Raw genomic sequence first — 20,649 nt, 5'->3', positions numbered from 1 at the left:
AACAGCGTGATAGTTGTGTCGTCCTTTAAGGTTTGTTTGGTTTGTTAAGGCGAACAAAATCAACAAAGATCTTCCTTTTTTGATAAAAAAGTAATCCCCAAAAACTAAAAAGTGCTCCTTTAAATGCACCTCATCATAACACATACTCCTGTAGAGCCAGCGACGAGACAAAGAAAACATTGTGTCGCAGCTAACTAATCATAAACCGCACAAGCTTTTTTCTTTAAGGTCAGCTGTTGCCCAGAAATGGTGCAGCAGCCCATCCCCTCCACTTTATCTCCCCCCTTTCCTATTATTAGGTTTGTTAACATACTGTATTGCCGTGTTTGCAGTCATGTCGACAAGCTAACTTAATCAACTTACTATCGAACGCGCGCGCTTCGGCCCAGCGCGACAGTTTTAGTGCCAGAATTATTGCCGTGACCTACGAGAGGGAAAATTAGCCGCGGACACAACTCTGAGCCTTTTTTTCTTCCTGGTGAAAAAAAAAGAAAACAGATAATATATATTTACCAGAACAGTGACAATGACGGAGAATAGCAGGGAACAAAAAAATAAAATGTTCCTTCGATAACGTTGCAAATGAAAAATGCCACGTGGACCCAAAGTGGTGCAAAATGCATAATGCCAGCTGGCAGACTATTACAGGTGATGGACATTTCACTTACCTAAGTCAAATATAACAGACTGCTATTCATTAATATACAGGAGGGCCCGCAGAATCGAGCCTGCCATCTGGTTAAATCGACACAGTAATCTACAGCTCGTGATTAGAGCTGAGGAGAGGAGTTTCTCTTTAATCTTTTTCAGCTTTCAAAAAAAAAAAAAAGAAAAGATTTCCATCTGCACCATGTGGCACATCGTTTCTCTTTAAGACAAATGGACTGTTTTCGTATCATCCAAAATTAGATCAGCAGAAAACAATCAATCTTGTAAAGGGCCTGGGAAAAGAATTGTAGAGAGTTGGATTCTGCTCTCCCCTCCTCTTGTCTTCAGCATCTCACCTCTCACTTTTCATTGCATGACCGGCTCTGCAGCCATCAGCATTCCTCCCATGATGCTCCCCTACTCAGTGCCATCGCACACACACCCAGCCCCTGGACTAATGATGAATATGAAAATGTGCCATAATATAGTGGTCCCCCCTTTTTCTCTTCGGCTTTGTTCCCTGCGGCGCTCTGCAGCAGATGGTGACCTGTGAGAGTATGTGACACCAGAACCCAAAAAAACCCACACTGAGGCAGAGAAGAAGACAAAATACTTGGAGTCATCCTGTCTGCAAATTAGTGAGATGACACAACTGTCAGGTGCCAGCCTCCTCTGACAGTCCACCCTCCCCTCCCTCCCGCCCTCCCTCCCTCCCTCCATTACAGGAGCAGCGGTGCTTTCAATGCACGACAAAAGGGAAATGGGTGCATGTTTTTTTATAGGAGACCTGTCTGTCAGCTGGCTCTCAAGTCATAACAAATCACCAGCACTCAGCTGAGGCTGAACATTCAGGGCGTCAGGAGGAAGACGGATGACCTGCAGGCCTTTGAAGTGCTCTGGCAGTTCAGATGGCTCAGCGGCGCTGACAGAGAAATATACACAACAGAGCAACCAATAATGAGAACATTAAACATTCCAGCCACCTGACAGGCTGACAAAAACAGCCTGGCCCCACATCAATCATCCGCTGAGACATAACCTTGACAATTAGTCCCCTCTGATACTCCTCCTAACCTCTGGGCCTGCGCTGCGCCGTGACTCCACTTAAGGAGAAAGGGAAACCAAAGAGCTTAAACCAATTCCTTAATTCTGATTGATAAAGACATAGTAGTTGACAAGAGAGAGCAATATGTATCGGTTTCAACGCAATGATGGATCCGGAATCAGCATGGCGAGCTCTTCGTGGAGTAATGGCTCTCCGAGGATCGATGTGAAAACACAAAAATGCACGCACTGTTCCTCAATTATTCTCCTGGCTGCCTCTGAAGATGTTTCGGCTAGGAACACACGAAAACGTGTACCCCAGCGTATGTTTATGACTCCTGCCTGCTCAAATATGTGTTTTAATGACGCCCCACAGGCATTTGGAAGCTATATCAACGCTTGTAGCCGAGCCAATGCTCACGTTTTTCAGTATAACTCAAGGCATAGATCGGCATAAAAGCATGAGCAGTTCTCTAATGTGCGCCTAACGAGGTTACATATCTTACATCTGTATCTGTGTAAACATGTGCTAAACGTCAAGCCCGCTATTAAAAAACCTCTATAAATTTTGCTCGCTAAAAGACTTGATATCATTAAAAAAATATCTCCAGTCCTTTTTTTCTTTTGAGCGAACTCCTCATTAGCCGCGTTCAGAGTTTTCTCGAGGCCCCCCCAAATCCAAATCAGTCGACCCTCCGCAAAAAAAAAAAGAAAAAGCGAGGGGCCATGTTGTCATCACTCTATTCACTCCGGCTATGTAGTTACTGTATGACAAATGAGCCATGTGAAATGACATTTCCCTCTCGCCTTCACACCTGTAGAGGGGAAAAAAGCAAAGCGTCCGACAGACGGATGGGCGGATGGCAGGGCCTCAGAACTACTGTATCTCCCCCTCTCATTTGGTTGGGAAAGGGAAAGAAGCCGGGGCCAACGCGTGTTTACGAAAAAAACCTACCTGAGACGGAGCCTCACAGCTCCAAGCCCTGAGGATGATAAATGGCTTCGCTAACCCTGCGGGACTGCAGACCCAAATGAGGACGGAGCTAATTGCCGTGCGAAATACTTTTGGCATGAATGGAAAGAAAAACGCAGGCAGGCGAGCGAGCGGCCAAGAAAGGGCCCGGTTGCAGCTCTTGAACTCCAAGTTGGCTTTTGCTTACAAGAGTTCACTCGGCGTCCATAAATCACCGACTGCTTACAGCTGAAACTGCCCTGAGTCATCAACGTGCAATAGACTGAGTGACAGATTCCATCCTGACTACATTAGCCTCCGGTTCAAACGAGGCTCCTTTTTTTTTTTTCTTTTTTTTTTTAAAGCTCTCCTACCATCTTGAACCTCGCAGGAAATGAAAACCAGATGGCTGAGGATAGCTGTGTATAACATAAAGCTGAGCTCATATGGGAGAAAAAGAGTACAAAAAGAGTAGAGTAAAAAAAAAAACACAAAGCGTATACATTGTTGAAGGAAATGACAGGGGTCAATTCGAGGTATCCTGGGTTTTTTGATATCCTTCAAATACTGCTTCAGATATACGGCTTCTTTATCCCGAGGCTATGATCTGCAGCACATTACTCATTTTCTACTGACAGGAGACCAGAAAATGTGGTTTCAGTCTGTGTTACTCCCACACATGTGAGCACAACTCATTCTTTCGCTACATTCATGATATTCTGAACTCCAATCTTCAACTAGACGGTGCACACTAGAGAGCACGTACCTTCCCCTCAAGGCCCACGCCCAAAAAAACGTTCATATTTTAATGAGAAGAAAATGTTTTTAATTGCGTCTGGATCCGCGTCTAAATGGCCCTAGTGATAGACAATAATGGGATGCTTGTGCCAGATTTTTTTCTTTCATTGAAGTGCAGCGGTGAAGAGGAAGTAAATGAGTAGGTGAAAATGCTAATAGGAGCCGTATTTTACATTTTAAGAAATACTTTTTGTTTTTTTCCCCCGCGCTAATCGCTTCTTATTTGGCCTGTGGCTAAATTCTACGGCAATTATTTCTATTGAAATCATCGAGCATTTGTTGGGGAATATTTATAGCCGAGGATTTGGTGTGTTGACAATTTTGACAAGCAGCAGGACGGTGAATGTGAGACTGACTCAGAACAACCTACAGCATCTGTGTTGCTCATAACGAAGGAACCTGACGCAAAGTGGACGAAAACTGAAGATATACCCTTGTGACAAGAAGATATTGGAACACTTGAGTACACTTGAGACACACTTATCATCAGTACGCTTACTTATGTTAATGATCAGATAACTCAAAGTTTGCTATTATGGAGCAACTAAAGTATATTGTTGACATAGACATAGAAAAGCCCAATTTAAGTGTATTTATTGTATTTTTGTGTGCTTCTTCTTATTATTTTAGTAATAGTGTACTCAGATATACTTCTGCTTTATTTGTGAAGTTATTATACTTTACTATTACTTTGCTGTTCTACTTTGTACATTATGGTACAGAGGAATAAGATATATGAGGCCGGGGCCACACAGGAAATACTTCTGGGCTTTTCTTGGGATTTGTTGACAGTAAGAAAAATGTGTAATATCACGAGACTTATCCCGGACTTATCTTAAGCCCCGTAAAGTCTTGTCTAGTCTTATTTTTGAATCACAGTCCCATTAAGGGTCAGTTCACCCCGAATGAAATATAAACTACTTGGAAATACTTTCTTCCAAAGGACAAATCCCCATTAAGTTTCTTCACTGATTTTGAGGGGGGAGAAAAAAAAATTGCGGTCGAATTTTTAGCCAAGTTTCCGGCATGGTTCTAGAGATGTTGTTTGGTAGGCAACTGCAGGTTGACATTTTCTGGCTTTTACTGCTACATTCATTGCCTGGAAATTTTGTACAGTACATCATTTCATGCACCCTGACTTCCGTGATCAAATGCTGACGCTTTGGGATTGTATGTCAGGTCGGTTGCCATCCCAAAGCGTCTGTGTCACTCCACCCATCATGCTCAGATTGCGTTAAACAACTGATTAGGGATTAGGGATCCAACATATTACCTTTTTTACCTCACAAAAAAAAGCGTAAACAGCAATTTATATTATATTTTCAAATGTTTTAATTTTTTTTGTGACTAGAAACATGTGGTGGGCCAAACTGTGGCTGGCAGTAGCTCAGTCAGTAGAGACTTGGCTTGGGGACTGGAGGGTGGCCGGTTCTAGTCCAGCAATATGGAAGTGGACTGGTAGCTGAAGAGGTGCCAGTCCACTTCCTAGGTTACTGCCGAGGTGCCCTTGAGCAAGGCACCGAACCCCCCATGTGTGCTCCCCGGGCACTGACATAGCAGCCCACTGCTGTCTGTATACTTAGAATGTGCAGCTAGGGATGGGTTAAATGCAGAGGACAAATTTCAGGTATTCATGTCTGACAAATAAAGATTCTTCTTCTTCTTCTAACCAGACAGCCGGGATCATAGCATTATCTACTTCTGATTTGTCCAATACTTTGAGTTGTGACCAAATATCCCCAAAAACCAAATATATTCCCGTTAGTCTCTGTTTTGTTTTGCAGGGGTTGTGACACCCACCATTTTACAGCTTTTTCCTTCACATTTTGTAAGCTCATGGGGTAAAGAAGGTCTTTCTGGGCTGCAGTGCGTCACATGACTTTGTAGTTACAGTTTGGCCACTACAGAAAATTGGCCTCAAAAACCTGGTGCTCTCCCTTGAGACAACCAGACCCAAGGCTACAGTGACCCTGAAGGTCAAAACACAACATTTCATTAAATAGTTTTCTGCAATGGTGCGTTTTGACCTTCAGGGCCACTGTAGGTTCAGTGGTCAAACTCTCCCCAGTGCCTCCTGGTTATTCTCCTGATGAGTCGGCTCTTAAATATATTTAATTTCAAAATAGGTAGAGCTTGCAGCTGCTAAGTGTTCGCTCATGAACCTCACTTACCAGCATGATTACACCTTTTAAATCTTCCCTTTTTGTGAGATCTATACTGTAAAGGCCACATCAGGCTCATCTGGTTAAGTAAAGCTGCACTGTTTTCAATGATGGTGATTTATATATATTAAACCGTGGAGTCTTAACCTCACAATAGACTCCTTATGCGAGCTGCAATCAATTATATTTTTAAGTCCTCCCGCCACCATCAAGCGGACCTATGAGTTATTCCCACCTGCCCCTCATGCCGTTACATTACTTGCGATTTTATTTTTTACGAGAAAAGCTGGCGGTGACTCATTTTAATTCAATTGCGTGAACCGGAGGCACAATCTGTTTCTCATGTTCTCTGGCTCCAGCTGAAAACACCTGCCCTGCTCTCACAGCTAATATATTAAGTAGTAAGTGCCTGAGCAGATGTTGTCGGGTCAGCGGGGAGTCCTGGGGGCCTATGGAGCGCTCAGAATTTATTGGAGTGGATCAGAAGGCAATGACATGAGCCGTCCTCTCTGTTTGATAAATCAAGTTTTACATACAGGTAGGAGCCGGATCATGCTCTACCTTTCCAGAAGCACCTTTTCCAATTTGCGAGCCTCTAAATCACTTACAGGGGCCCTGATGCAAGCAGGTCGATCTGCCCCTAGAAAAATGCCAATCGTGGCAGAAACCTCGGAACAAAAAATACTCGGAGAAAAATTTTAAAAAGCCGGTTCAACTTTTTCTGCAACGCGCTGGAATCTTTTATTTGTGTTTGCTTTGCAGTCATTCACGGAGATCAAAGCCCCGCGCTTAAGGCTACGGTGTCAGCGCGAGACACCGATGACATCTCCCATTCACGCCGCGTCTTCTTCCTCACATCTCACATGCACTCAGTCGTCACATCCCACAACAAAGAGAGATGCCCCGAGTTATCATCCATCAAGCCGAGCCTTTTATGGCCCATCAAAAGACAATGAACTGCCAGAGTGAAAGGAGTGTTTGCAACGCGAAGTGACAGCGAATACTCCAGACACAGATTAAACAGCGTTGGAAATGAGAGAGCTACATAATGTTTGGGTAATTTGTGCGAATTAGACGTTATGATTCATCTTTATGAAGGGGAAAAGGAAGGCTCAGATATAAGCACAGCACGGGTCCCCGCTCTGATAGTTCAGGCGTCTCAATTTACTTTGTTTTGTTGTTTTTTTTGAAGTATAGGCTTCATATGGTTGCAGAGCGAAACACTTTGTTTTCAAACATCGTCAAACGTCTCGAACGCCTCGGTTCCAAGGTAGGAGCTACATGTTGAGATATAAAGCAGACTAACATTCCCTTAAAGGCATCTCATTTGTTCCATCTACTATCAAAGCAAAGGGTGGTTTCAGAATAAAAGGCTACTGGCAGTACAGTACATCATTGTGTACAATAGAGAGTCGCAACATAAACCATCAGCCGCTCTCTGTATGTTATCTCTCACGGATTATTCCTCTCAAGTCAACCATCAAGCTCTGCGGCAACGTATACATTCGCGGTGGACGCCGCCACCACTGCCACCACGCGTGGCGTACATTCTGCCGGAGAGGCCGAGAGAAACGGGACACCCCCATGATTATACTGTATCCTGTCTGTTTCTGATTTATTGTGACAGCAGAAAACTCCCCGCAGGACTATGTCGTCAGGTGCTCGGGCTCGCGCTGCGTGGGAGGCTTCGCGGCTTTTTAGTCAAGATCTTTGTGAGAAAGTCTCCGGAGACGCTGCTGAGAACACTCAAAACCCTCATTACTAAATATACAACCGCGTATCTGCTAATGGGGAACGGAAACAGGCCAGTCACGTTTGGCCTGAAGAGTAGCAGCTGGGATTTTTTTTTTTTTTTAAACATAGACATACTTAAAGGGGTTTTGTTGGCTATTAATCTCAAAAACTAGGAAACAGATTTCAGTGAATGTTGGCAGCAGGGACTAGTTTTGAGGGCTGATCCAGAATTATTTTAAATGATTCAACTTCATGACTAATTTTTGAATGTTTGTACCATATTCTCGTTAAGTGCTACATCTTTAAATTTGGTATGTACCCTATTTATTATTATAGTAGTAACTCATTTAAAGGAATATGCAGCCATGGCAGCAATGTGTGTTGTTTGGCTTCTGGCGCCATCTTTGGTGATGAGAGGTAATAGCTCTCGTGTGTCTGAACAACATCTCTCAGAGATCACTTGTAAATGAATCATTGACAGCAAGACTATGATTCTTCTATCCTACGCGTTATGTTCATTACTTTTTTTTGTCTTTTCTTTTCTCTGCTAGTGTCAGATTTTCTTCCTTTGATTTTTCACTGTTAATCACCACATTTGTTAAAGCAGTGTTGCCCAAACATTTACCCCTAGAGGGCCGAAACTAAAACTTAAGGGTGGGTCACAAAAATGTTTTATGCCATAAACCAATTTATATCATATCTTTCTTTATCATTTCGTTTTTCTTAAAACATCCCACCACTGATCAGCAACTGAAAAGACAACATATAGGTAATGCATGAAGGAACATTGGGCTATATTTTAAAGTAAAACAACATATTTGATGACTTATTAGCTAATGTTAGCATACATTAGCTGCTTTTACATGAGTTTTAGATGTGCATTGATGTTTGAGAGTTAATTTCGGCTTCTCAATTGTATCATGTCACACAAATGGTGATGTTAGAAAGTGATTAAATGGTACCGTTAGCTACTGTTAGACAACAGCTAATAGGTTTTTTAAAAACCTTGAAAAATGGCCCCATGTCTGAAATTATTATCATTGAATGTTGTCATGGGAAAATGGCCGCCGTGTGAATATGTCCAACATCAAGTGGTTTTTTGAGTTCAAGCTATTGTCTCGTTTCCAGTGTGGAGGCTCTTCATACTATAAATCTTAGAGTTAGTCTGTCACAGGAATAAGGCCTTTTTCACAGAGGACATTTTGACATGTTACAGGACTAAAAGCACAGGTGTTAGTAATAAAATTAATAATGGCTAAATTCCATTTAGCTCCCTCAGTTTCAGGGTCCTGGCGTTGTTGCTGCTGGCTCACTGTTACAGTGTCCAAGCTCACTGGGACACGTTAACAGGACACAGCCCCTGTTAATGTTATTAACAACACCTGTGCTTTTCACTCTATTAAAGGTCAAAATGTTTGAGAGGAGTATTGGGACTAATGCTGTGCCTCAAATCCACACTACAAAATAATTTTAAGCAGATTTTGAGTTTGAAGGGAGTTCAAATTTAAAACATTTTGAGCTTCTTCTTCTTCTTTTTAGTTCTAATTAAATGGATACTTATGCAACGAGATAACAACAGTTTTCTCTTTCCCAAAAGGCTTAAATCGATATTAGCATTTCTAAAAAGATAACATTAATGTTAGCTTCTCCGACAGGCTAATGTCAAAGTTAGCTTCTCTAGCAGGCTAACATCAATGCTAGCTTAGGTGACAAGCTAATATCAGTTTTAACTTCTCTGACAGGCCAACATGGATTTAAGCTTTTCCAACAGGCTAACATCAACATTAGCATCTTCATTAGGGCAACAACAGTTTAAGCTTCTCCAACAGGCTAACATCAATGTTAGCTTCTCTAACAGGCTAACAGCAATGTTAGCTTCTCCAACAGTTGCAGTATGAGTAGCATTATAATTTGACATTTTGGCCAACATACTTTAGGATGCCTAATTCATGAAATTCCTCAATTGGGACAGTTCTGTGATATGCCTGACTAAATTTGTATCTTATCCCATCATGTTTCTGTAACATCAGAAACCTAGTCAGTCATCAGTCAAGTGTGAGGATGTTGCCCTTAAACATCCGTGTGAGGTGCTGTCCTGTGTGCATGGCTTCAGGCGTCTGCACAGAGGGATTACGCTCCACAGCCTCTGCATGGGATCCTCCCTTGTGTTGTACGCCGAACATCTTAATCACTGCTTATCGCTCCGTTGTCTCAAATCACATGACATTGTGCACGGCCTGTGTGCTATTTCAGGTGCACTGGTGAACCTCCCTGCATTGTGTTGTTTAGTAATCCAGTGCTCTCTGCTGCGGAAATTACGTTAAAATAGGTCGAATTAGATACTCTGCAGTAAATTAGTCATGATACCATCTCGGTTTGTGATCCCCTTCAGGAAATAATTGAAAATATACTTAATTAACACTTTCATTAAAAGCTTCCTTGTGTTATGTGCGATTGTTGCTTTTCTTCTGTCAGACGGTCCATGTAATTGTTGTAATATATGTCTGGCTGGGGGGGGAAGGGGATTAAAAAAAATATACAGTTTATAGCGGTATCACCTGAACACAGCACTTTGAGCATGAAGGGAGGCATTATTCAGAATAAATGGATTATCAGGGAAAACCAGCATAAATGACTCAATAAAACTGTTAAGCAGCCAGCCAGCCAGTGGTGGCCAACATGATTAATGGCAGGCGTTCCAAGATTGGATTTATTTTGTCTTTTATTTCTCCTTTAATGACTCGCCGCAAACACCACTCTTAATATATCGCCCATGTTTCTAGATTACCGGTGACTAATGAGGATTCAAAATGGCCGTTATCTACATTAATGTCTTTTTATTTGAAAAGTCAATGCTGCCCGCGTGTGTGTGAGGAATATTCTAGCGAGGACTACTCGCAGTGATCCGTTATAAGCCTTTCCAATTAAATAGGTTTTTTGGAAAGCATTTGGGAACGCTGGCATTTATATGAGTACACGGATGTATCGTTGTATTTATAATTTTATACCACTCTGGATATTACTCATTCAAATAACTGCAAGATTTTTACTTCTCCATTCATCACCCAGATCCTACTTATCGGTATATTTACAATCGCTCCACATACATGTGAATTATTAAAATGTTCCAAGAGCGTGTTGTCACCTGTTTTTTTTTCCACGCAGAGAATCAATGTTCTACATTTGTGGGATAAATGAAACTATACTTTACATGTTGCTGCTTTTCAAAGTGGTTTTAGCCCACGGAGGTACAGTATTATTCCTGGTGGAGGGCTCTCCGAAGGCCTTGTGTTGAAGCAGGAGACATAGCTCAATTTAATGAAAGAGTCCGACTCGGTAATGACCCCAGTGATTCATATATCCGTAAAGGAAATCAATCCCACATCAGCTAAGTGCAGAAACAGGATCTTCTGCAGCCTTAAATCTTGGCATCGGGTAATATACGATAAACTGTAGGTTACATTAAACTGGAACATGTCACTGATGTGCAGAACAAGACAGATGAAGTTCATTACAGAGCTGAAAACAGGTATGAAGACAAAACATTGACTCCAATAACGGGCTGTGGAGGAGAATGTAAAACACAGACCCAAGGCAGTGCTTTGTCAGGCTGGACTGTTGTGCCACCAGACTGTTGTTCTTTCCATCTATGATTTAACACAGCCGAGCGGGGCTAGATGGTACCCGAGAGAGGACTTGATTTTCATGTTTGCCAATCTTCCTCTATACCTGCCCGCGGTGACCATAAATACACTTTTATGCCTCCCGGAGAAATGCTTAAAGAAGCAGTTTGTCCAAGTCCTGTATGGACTCGCATGGCAATATTCTTGATTGATGACAGCAGCAAAGTTTCGAAGACGCCCCGGAGAGTTTTCCAATCTCATTTGTTTGGGAGTTTTACATTTGAGCATAATTCCTGCTCGGCTGTATTTATGTGGGCTTTGGACTCCTCGGCTCTGAGTCCTTTTGTTCCCACAGTTCACTAATGAGGCAGGGCACCACCATTGGCCATGGTCATCTCAAAGGGCACTTTGTGAAGGGATGCTGAGACATGGTCACCCAGAAATAGGAGTGCATTTAAAAAGATTTTAAAAGATCTCCAGGAAACCTTTTACATGCTTGGCCAGCTGATAATAGGCATATAAATTGTTCTTGGTCAGTTAACCCTTTTCAGGACGACTGATGGATTTGTGCTGCAAATCCTCACTGTTGGTCACAACCTAACAAGGGCTGCCACTAACAATTATCTTCTTCGCTGGTCTTTTTCTAATGTGTTTTAATAGATATTTATATTTTTGATTTTAATACAAACTCAGAAATGTTTAGTTTTTCCATATATGAATAAAAGAGCTGCTTTCAGAGGAAAATGAGGTCCCTAGAACACTAAGTTGAAGCTAGAAAGGTGGTTGTTTATTTAGATTGTTATGGCATTCAAGTCAATGAAGATTCTCTAATGACATTTATTCCCCAAAACTACACAGTTAACCTTTAACATGGTCAAAGAAAGTTAGCATGATTAAAAAAGAAAAAAACATGGTAATGAAGTGAGGAAGTTGTGCATTTCAAAAGCTATCCAGAAAATGTTGGTGTGTTCATATGACAGTAACTTAAACTGTTGATGAAGGATGTTTAGACGTTTACATTGGTGTCAACCTCTAATGGCCATAGTAATTATGACAGGAGCAAAGGAGGTAGTCAGGTGACATAGTGTAAAGAGTGATGAAGCCCGTGTGGGGGTGGATGGATGCGTCAAACAGGTATTTCACAGAGGAGACTGCTGCATTTGTTGGGTGTGTAATCAACATATTTAGACTGCGACTGTTTCATAATGTTAACTACATAACATACTTCACTTAACTAACGGCATATTTTAGGAGTCAGTGGCGCACAACCTGTTCTGTTTGTAACAATTTTGCATAATGCTAATTAAACGGGGTTTTTTAATGGTGATAACATTTGTAAAAAATATATATATATTTATATATTACCCCATAGAGCTGCAAGTAGACTTCTATACGATTGTTATTTAAAGGGGGCATATTTTAATGAAACAACAAGGATTACTGTCACCAGTAATTGATTGTCAAAATCTTGCCACCTGCTTAACCCCTCTTCCGGTCAGCACTATACTAAGACGAACTAACTGGGAGGTCTGTGTACAGAATGGAATGACCCTCCGCCAAAATAAAACCCAACTGGACTATACATAGTGAAGCGTCCTCTAAGCTTTTTTCTGGGACAGCAGCAGCATGATAGTGTGATGCGCTCCCACCCAGCAGCTTAAACTATCATAAATACCTCCCACTAAAGACCAGGGTGGGTCCGCGCTGGGACATGTTGATTTTACTTTAACAGTGTCACGTTGATGCTTTACTTGTGTTAAGAGTTTTATATCCATAGCAGCAGATCTTAGCTCTCTGCTGTGGACATCAGTGTTATTACTCAGTGTGTGATTTGCATCATCTTTTCATGTTGTGACATATGTCACCATCAGGAAGAAAAAAAGAACAGACTTACTGATTTCAACAACATAACTGTCCACTCAAACATCACTAATGACGAACATCAACAACCAAGACTTTGGTGTCACCATTTTTTTTTTCCTTATGTGATGGATAGGTTGGTTCAGCACTGACGCAAGCAGGGCTATTTTAGTACACTGGATTAAATTCATTAATTGCTGTCATCACATCAATCCAAGGCCGAGTGAAAGGAAATGTCACTGAGACGAAAATGAACTGCTTTCAACAAATGTCATTTCTAAAAACAAGCTAACGGTGATGAGAACTATAGCTAACTTCTAAATTAATATCTGCTCCTTCACCCTGATATTTCCTTGATTAATGACAGTATTGACACACAATTAGCCTTAAAGCCTGCTGGCTGATCCGCCGTGGAAGCTGACAGTGTTGCTCCGAGCCAAATGGACGAGACTGAATCAGACTGAACGACCGGCCCACGCGGTCGCCCAGATAGATCCACTGTAGCGCAGCGTTTAGACTCGCATTACAGCACCTTATGCTTTTTCCCCAGTCAATAACGAGATCATTGGCTGGCAGTGGCATGTCTAGTTAGCAGGACATTCTTGCGCTTGACATTTATCACAGCTCCAGGGTCGTGAACTCGAAGCTAAAACAGCAATTGAATCATTAAATGTGAACGGCTGCGACTGCGCCCCGTCTCGGAGGCACTGACAGAAGTGTTTTCATGCTGAAGCGAGTGACTAACTTCCGCTAAGCTAAACACGTCTTTTGTTCAAACTGGGACATTATACGCTAAGAGGGACATATACTCTAGGGTTTGGTGCAACAATGGCCTCTTTAACAAGGAGATTGTTTGCGTGCATTTGATATTAATACCAATTACTGTTATGGATGGACGTCATCCTGTAAATCAAGTCATGTGTTTTGTCTGGAGAGGCCCGAGTAGGAACAATCATTCCTATTTAGACTGGATGCATTCGGCATACTCACGTCTTGAGCCTGTAATGTAGGAGAACATTATTGCGGCATTATACCAGAAAACAGTCGCCATAAAAGATCCAATTGCTTGTAACTATCTGAAACAACTGCTAGGGATCAATATAATATGTATTTACTCTTTTTCTGGAAAAATATCTCTGTCATATTTTGTGACTCTCTCCACTGTGAATGTGAATTAAACAAGAAGCCTCTGTTGTGCGATGAATTAATCCGTGCGGCGCAAATAGCTCCGCATTTCCACTCTTGAGCTCAAAGCAAATAGGATGCCCAATAAAAACATTGCACTGGTCCTCTCTGTTAAGAAAATCAATAGCTAGAGGACAAAGAACCTATAGCCATCACTTAATTCTCTTATCAGCTTGATTTAGGGGACTAGGATGATGTTAAATAACTGTAAATCCTTATCTCTGACTTTGTGGGTGGTTTATGGCAGTTTCAACAGCAGTTCAGAGACAGAATGTCCATACCTTCTGCCGGTTACACGATTTATAGCTTTATTACTCTTTGTCTAAAAGAGCAGAGAAACATATAATTGAAAGGAGGAGATAGCAGCTAGCGAGTGGAAGAGAGCCGGAGAGAGGAGGAGGGGGGCATGCTGCGACTGAGAATCATCATCGTTGGAGACATATCACAGCGACAGTTTTATGGCCAGAGGAGCCGGCCCTCTGTTTTTTTGGGGGGCTCGTTTTTATGAAACGAGCGAGATCCAATTTTCTGATTCATCTGCAAGCGGTCCGGATTGAGTTTAGTATTCTAACGCCGGGTGCTCCGAAGCCGGCCTTACACGAGGAGCGTAGAGGTCACCGAGAGGGCTTCGAGGAGTTGAAGTCATGAGTTTGCACTCACACTGTCACAGGCGCGCTCATATTTTTTGCCCCTCAGTGACAACAAGCCTATTGTTCCCCCTGATAAGGCTTCAGTGTGCACAGTAATGGGAATTAAGCAGGGCATAAGTCACGGAGAAATTGGGTGACAGCAGATCAATAGATAGTGGTGAAGCCTCGGGGACCATTACTGAAGAGGACCCCTTTTGTTTGTCCACTGGAGGGGGGGTGGGGGGGGGGGGTGGGGGGGGGGGGTGGGGGGGGGGGGGGAGTTAGTGGATGCTCAGTTCCGTATTAACTGTCGCAACTGTGAATACATTTAGCTCATGAGAGAAGGGGGGAAGGTGACTGGTGACAAGAGTTCATTAGCCTGACCCGTGTGTTTTTAAATCCGTGGGATGTCATTAAGAGGTCACGTCTTGCTGCTACAGGCTGCAGTGCAACCAGTCTGAACTGCAACTAAAACCATTTTTACACCAGAATTAAGTGCGTGTCTGTGGCTTTTTTTTTAAAGTGGGTTAACCCGCTAAAAATAGACGGTTTGACTCCTTTCCCATTGCCCGTAGACAAGTTTGCCTTTCTGTTCCTCATTTTGTACCGTGTCGCATTTGACGTCACGGACGGAGACAGGGACCAAGCAGAAAGCAGCGAGGAGGCCAGTGCCGATGGTACGGTGGTCCTTTTGTTCCCTGACTCACAATATCTTTCACTTCAATCTCTCTTTATAAACTTCACTGAATGACGTTCGAGCACTGCTTAAACGGAGATGAATGCAAAAGCGGTTACGCCTCTAACGTCTGGAGCTTCACTTCACATCATAGCTGGAAAAAGGGGCAAAAATTAGCATGTCCACCCAGGCGTCATCTTCATATCACAGCTAATCAGAGATGGAGTTGATAAATACTTTCTGCAGAGTCGTGTGACCTGTGAATGGCTGCCGATTGTACATTTTAGAGGCCATAAACAGCCAGTCTTTGGTATTTTTACATAAAAAATTACTTGCTGATTAATTTTCTGTCAGTTACTCGACTTAAATGTTTCAGCACTTCAGCAAAAAAAAAAAATCTAGTCTTTGCAGGAAATGCTGTTTCCAGCTTTTCAGTGTTTCGGTTGTTGCTGAGAGCGTGTGGCATATGTTTTTGTGGACTGTGGGAAAAGTGTACAGCGCGATTAGAGACGCCCTGCGGCCTCACACTGGAGCTGGAGGATGGAAATGCATTAGCCCTAATCTTTACAGTGTTCAGAATGATTAGCCAGAACATGTGACAACTCCGATAAAACAGATTCCCCCATTAAGTTTTTCAGGCAAATGCATATTGTGGCGATCACTCCGAGACATTCCCACTTAAATGCACAGATAATTTGTTGTTGCATTGCATTATTCCTGCCCCATAACCAGACCCGAGCCGAGTGAGCAATGTGCCAATGATAACTAAAGATATTAATTAGTATATTACGATGGCGGCACATGCACTTTCACTATTAATAAATTCCAAGCCATCGGGTTGTGATTTAATTATGAATTATGTAAATGGTTGCCATGAATCATTTAGGGCCATGCATTTTATTAGCTAAATGGGTGAGCAGAATGGAGGCATATCACAGTGATGAGGATTTACACACTTGAGTGGTGACAGCACAAGTACAAGAATATTTAGCGACTCGATCACAACTTCGTGTCGGCCCCCTGCTAATGGGAGAAAACATTTCGCTGTGATGAATAATTGACTCAAGATGTTGTTTAATGGCTATTAAAGGGGTCATGTTTACCCTAAAGGTCTTTGGTTACCACTGCTCTTTGGTGTGTCCATTAAGGTTCCACCACTGCATTATACATTATTACAAGAAGATTATTCGCATCCGATTTTCTATGCAGCACCAGCAAAGAGTTGTTTTGATCGATTTTTTTAAACTAAATATTCTTGATTAATCTCTTATAGGCCAACCTTTGTCATTTATGAAACAAATATTTACTTTGTTCCATTGTAAATTGAATAGCTCTGTTTTTTGGACAAAACGCGTATGAATATATATCCTTGGGCTCTGGAAACATCTGATGGGTATTTTCACTTGACTGGTACCGAATCTCTCAACTAGGGTTTTAACAAAAAATACTTTAATTGTCTTATTTTCATTGATCTGTTGCTTATTTTGTTGATTAATCAGGTTCCAGAGCCCACAAATATGTATTCAGCTGTCTTGAATTTGTCTAAAGAAAATCCAGAACCCAAAAAGATTGAGTGAACTATCATACAGGACTAAAAAAACAGAAACTATCCACATTTGAGATGCAAAATGACTGGTTGCCTTTGCATTTCTTATTTTCATCTTATTTTCATTATGGATACAGTAAATGAATAGTGCCTAACACCTACACCTTGGTCCCCTCTGCCATCATTAATTAATAGATGTATCAGTACTGGAAAAGATTAGTTGCAGCTCTAAAAAAAAAAAAAAGTGGCAAGAAATAATATATCATCACTTGTCAGACAGTGATGGGAGAGCTAAACACTGGGTGACAGCTTTGTGTATGTGGACATTTGTTTTCTATTACTATTTCAGAGGGAAATCTAAATCAGAGTAAAGATATCTACATCTTTTTTTTTCTAGTCTTTTTTTTTTTTACCACTTTTCTCCTTGTCAAGTTGATGTAGTGCCAGGAACAAAGAGTATATTTGGTTTGAAGAGGGCTGTCAAATCAAGCTGTCAGGCTGCACTTTTTGATGGAGTCGTATCGCTCGCTCGTCTGTCAGTCAAAGAGAAAGACTGCTGCCAAAGTCAAATTCCAGAGTTGAGAGAGGAGCGGACTTACATGACATTTCGTTGTCTGGGAGAGCGCGAGAAGTGTGACGGGCTGGGTTCGGCTCTGATTTAAAAATTTGTAGGGCATGTTTTCTAAGCAATAATGTGTAGTAGCGGGTAACGGCGTGGATGGTTGATACAGTAGGTCACTTAAATCTGAACAAGTTGCTCTGAAATGTTGTGTAGACAAAGATAATAGAGTCATAAAGTTTCCAGCAATGTGTGATAAAAACAGAATATTGCCTCATCACACATACAAAGAGGGCCTACACATTTCAGAACACATTAATCATCCCGGCATCATAAAACACTTCATCTCAGAGACTGTAGACTCGATTCAGACCAGCCTATAAAATTCAATCATCACAACAGTGTCAGACATTGTTCTGGCACACCAGAAAATTCCCCGACCCGGGGAGCGTGTCTCTCTGCTGGATTGTTATGGTGTTTACTCACATGAGAGGCTTACCCTGAGGCGAGCTCCACACCTCAGCGGCCCAGCTGGAAGTGTCCCAGCCCCCCTGGAGGAACACTCCACCCCTCCCCTGCTGTCCGGAGTCTGTCAGGGAAGCGGCGGTGGCCGGGCTGGCAGCCAGGCCTGCCTGGGAACTTGAGATCAGTGAGAGGAGAGAGCATCAGATAGCAAGCTGTCTGTCAGGTAGAAACAGGTACAAGGAGGTGTCATTCCCCAAAACAGCACTTGGTCCAAATGTCATTCTCTGTGAGGATGAGTGGTGCCCCACCGCACACTCAGCCAGCTCTCTGTGCTGGCACATACACTGGATGTGTTACCATAGTTTCTATTTGATAAATATTTTCTGTCCCTGTAAAGAAATATTATTATCGTGATTATTACACCTTTGTCTGGTGTGCAGCATTAAAAAAGGAGAAGCTCATTTCCCCCCTCTAGTGGAAACTACAGTCACTGGATTAAAGGGTAACACCACAAATTTTACACATGACAGTATGTTTACAGGTCCCAGGGCATATATGAAAAATGTAGTATGAAGTCTTTAGAAAAGGCTGCATGAAATCTGATAAATGTCCTCCAGTGATGTCACTCAGTGGCTAAGTTGCATTGTGGGTAATGTGTGTGTAATGTGCCCCAGGTTTTTTAAAAGCAGTCTACCATTGGACTCATTGTGGAGAGACATATCACTTTTAATTCCACTCATCCTTCTTCCTTTCAAAACCTGGCACCTACATTACCCACAATGCAACGTAGCCACTGAGTGACATCACTGGTGGCAATTTATCGGATTACAAGCAGCTTCCTCTGGAGCCATAAAAGGATATATACTACTTTTTATACAGTATGCAGTTGTACTCCACAAGATCTGTAAATACACTTTAATGTGTAAAGTTGGTGGAGTTACTCAGTGAAAATAGGAATGTAAAGAAAATATCAAACTACACTTTTTACAGAGTGTGAGGTCAATGTGTCACAATGCTTTAGATACATTTCAATGTACACATTAAAGCCTGTAAACTGTTTATGTTGGGATTAAAATAAAATGTGCATGGAACAAAAGACTCTCTTCATTTAGAGTTTATTTAAGTACAACATTACAAAGCTTGAGGCATTTATTAATAGATCCATGTGATGCTGAGTTTGTATGAAGGGAGTGTATGTGAAGTTTAGGACGATTAACACATTTAAAAGGTTGTTCAAGGATTTTTATCAGCTGGTTATTCAAGTTCACCACCTTGCCACTAAATACACGGCCTGATTGTTTGTCCACCACAAATATAAAGTTATCGCCTATTCTGCTTAGTCATTTTGGTTACAGGTCATTGATAACCAGGACTTTCTGATGCATTTATGAGAACAGTCTAACCTATTTTCCTCCTGTCATCATGATCATTTACTGGGGGATGGAGCAAAACTGTATAGCATCAGTAGCCTTGACAACACTGCCCCTCTGTGTATGAACACCTAAATTACATGTCTTTTTGCTGTTCATTTAATTTGTTTAACTTTTTATACTGGAATGTAAAAGTCTTACATGTCATCTACATGCTTCATAATCTAGTAGTTTACAGAACAATAGTTCTTTGTTGTGGCAGAGTGACTTTTATCAAATGCTGATAACCTTTTAATTATTCATTCAAAGTTTAAGCTTGTATCAAAGGTCGATCACCCTGATATAACAGGGTAATAATAATAACAATAACAATGACAATAACAATGACACAATAAACAACTTATCCTGGCTACTTGACATCAGTGATGCACAGAACATTTTTGAAAACAACCATTTTCTTGTAATTCATTCCGATTAGAAAGCACCAGACTAAAACCTCCTGCCACCAAACATAATGCACCCCATAGAATAATTTTGTAAAGAAATTCAGTCTGTTTGTCAATGGAAGGTTTTATTGTCACTGTATGATAATATTATATATTATTTATCAGATACTCTTATCAGAAATGAATGCAACAAATCATACTTCTTCCAGCAATTAGTGATCTGCCCCAAAAATCCTGATCGGAGCATCTTACTTTCTATACATACTTTGTGTTGGAGCTACTTGTTTGTAGTTATTACTTTTGTTCATGATAACTTTATTTTCTGTTTGATTATTTTAGATATTAAGCTCGTTTAGAGTTTGATAGCATTTTGTTTTGCTAGTTGTTCATTTAGTTTCATTATTCCCTTGTTTGGCATGTTTAGTTTTGTCTAGTTAGTATTTTGTTAGGTGTAGGACCATGATGCACCTGGGTAGGCCTTTGTTTTTTTTTATTAGAGCAGAAGAGGCATGCATTCCTTTCGTTTTCCTGCTTACAACACAAGCCTACGGTGCAGCAGTGGCTCTTTTGATTTGCATTTTGAATTTTGATTAAAAGTAGATTTTTTGGAGGGCCAAATGGCCACTACACTTTGTAATATTTAGATTTACTGCAGCCTGTACTGTACTGTACTGTAAATACTGCTCTGTTTTATGCAACTTCATAGTTTCTAACCTCACTACTACAGTAATCTGACAGCTGCTGCAGACTTCAGATGAATGCTGTGTGCTGATGTTAATGCATCTGTAATAATAACAATAACAATGACACAATAAAAATGTAACTTATAGGTCCATATAATAATAATAATATGCATTTCAGCTGCTTTTACGTTTCATATAATAAACAACAATAATAAACAAACACTTTTTGTTTTCGTGACAATAAACAAACTAACATACAAACACAATTT

The 20,649-nt window shown here is 41.3% G+C and overlaps 1 protein-coding gene across 2 annotated transcripts in view; it reads left to right on the top strand.

Moving 5' to 3' along the window:
- LOC115571143 (catechol O-methyltransferase domain-containing protein 1-like) overlaps positions 1 to 20,649 on the top strand; it is an 81,295-nt gene that overhangs the window by 54,899 nt on the left and 5,747 nt on the right. The gene's annotated exons all lie outside the window — the stretch shown is intronic.

The sequence above is a fragment of the Sparus aurata genome, chromosome 20 (assembly GCF_900880675.1).
Source record: "Sparus aurata chromosome 20, fSpaAur1.1, whole genome shotgun sequence".
Taxonomy (NCBI): domain Eukaryota; kingdom Metazoa; phylum Chordata; class Actinopteri; order Spariformes; family Sparidae; genus Sparus; species Sparus aurata.
The sequence above is the reverse complement of the archived record's forward strand: the minus strand, read 5'-3'. Positions and strand labels throughout refer to the sequence as shown.